Raw genomic sequence first — 1,468 nt, forward strand, 5'->3', positions numbered from 1 at the left:
CCCCCTCCCTCTCTCCCTCCTCCCCCCCGCCCCCCCTCCTCTCCTCTCTCGCTTCTTCTCCTCTTCCAACAGCCAGTCCATGCGGGGGACTTCCTCTGCTCCCGCTCCACCAGCCCTGCTCGGCCGAATGAATGAGCGCGTTTGTGCCTCCACCGCCCCGCGCTCTCCTCCCCGGAGCACTCGGACCACCCCGAGGTGGCCGTTAATTGCAGTAACTTACAGAAGAAGCGTCCCGGCGCCGGGAGGTGTTTCGGGTTCTCCAGCCCCACCGCCTCCTTATCCTCTTTCTCTTTCTCCTCTTCCTGCTCGGGTTATTGTTGTGGAAGTTGTTTGGGAGTCTCATGTGCTTCTGCCGGGTCTCAGCAATGGAGGAACGCCATCTTCCCTGCCTTCCTCGGCTCCTCAGACTCGCTGCAGCTGCAGATGACCTGAGATATCCGTCTCTCTCTCCCTCTCCCTCTCTCTCCCTCCCTCCCTCTCCCTCTCACTCTCTCCCCTCTCTCTCCTCTTCTCTCTCCTCTCCTCCCTCTCCCTCGCGCTCTCTCTCTCTCTCTCTCTCTCTCCCTCCCTCCCTCTGTGTCTCTCTCTGAATAATGAGCAACCAGAGGGAGAGAGAAAGCAAGACAGAAAGAGAGAAGGAAGACAATCTTCTCCTGCCACACAAAACGCCGGAGCACCAGGGGGTGCGCGAAGCCTTTCTAATAACAACAACAACGTGCAGGAGAGAGGAAGAAAAAAAAGAAAGAAAGAAAGAAATGAAGAAAGGGCTGGGTGGGGGAGGAGGGAAGAATTATCCAAGAGCTGGAGAAGAGCAGAAGGAGAAGCTGGAGGAGATGCTGAGGCTACGGCTGCTGTCCCCCCTCCCCCCACCCCCCCGCGCTGAACCCCAGAAGGAGGCAAGGTGGTTGCAAAGTTAAGGCTGGGACATTGTCTTTGTCGCTCAGAGCAACACAGAGCCAGGCCAGTGAGATGCAAGAGGAGGAGGTGGCGGCAGCGAAGGAGGAGGAGGAAGGAGGAGAAGCAGGCAAAGGAGGAGGAGAAGGGGAAGAGGGAGATGAGATGAATAAAGACCTGCGGAGAAGGCGGTGCGAGGAGCGCGGCGGCCGGGATGAGGCGTGCGCGCTCGCGTCCCGGAGGCGCCCGGACGCCCTGGCCCGCAGAGGAAGCCCCCGGTGAGGACACTGCCCGCCGGTCATAGCGCTCCCACCATCAGCCCTGCCCGAGGCGCCGAGCCCCGACCCCGGAGAGTCCCTCACACGCATCCATCTAGAGGCCACTCTTTGCAAAGAACATAGATGGGGAACTAGAGGTTGCAAGTCTAAATCCAGATCAACCACGTGGGGTTTTTTTAATCCCTTTCCAGCTTTCAGTGTGAGTATCTCCAGTGAAAAGCTCAAATTGTCCATTACTGGCACGTATTTTGAAGTCTTCCCCCCAGAAATAAAGGCTCATTGTGCAATTTATTTCT

At 58.0% G+C, this 1,468-nt stretch overlaps 1 protein-coding gene across 12 annotated transcripts in view; it reads right to left on the reverse strand.

Annotated features, from left to right (window-relative positions):
- ZNF462 (zinc finger protein 462) overlaps positions 1 to 512 on the reverse strand; it is a 129,267-nt gene extending 128,755 nt beyond the window's left edge. For 5 of the 12 annotated variants that reach the window (XR_002781514.1, XM_011364952.2, XM_011364951.2 and 2 more), the window contains exon 1: positions 221 to 505. The gene's annotated coding sequence lies outside the window, so the exon portion shown is untranslated. Of the gene's footprint in view, positions 1 to 220 lie in introns of all 12 variants that reach the window. The other 7 variants (XR_002781516.1, XM_023533479.1, XR_002781518.1 and 4 more) reach the window with 5 other exon arrangements.
- Positions 513 to 1,468: the final 956 nt, after the last annotated feature.

This window comes from Pteropus vampyrus, unplaced genomic scaffold (genome assembly GCF_000151845.1).
Source record: "Pteropus vampyrus isolate Shadow unplaced genomic scaffold, Pvam_2.0 Scaffold103, whole genome shotgun sequence".
Taxonomy (NCBI): Eukaryota; Metazoa; Chordata; class Mammalia; order Chiroptera; family Pteropodidae; genus Pteropus; species Pteropus vampyrus.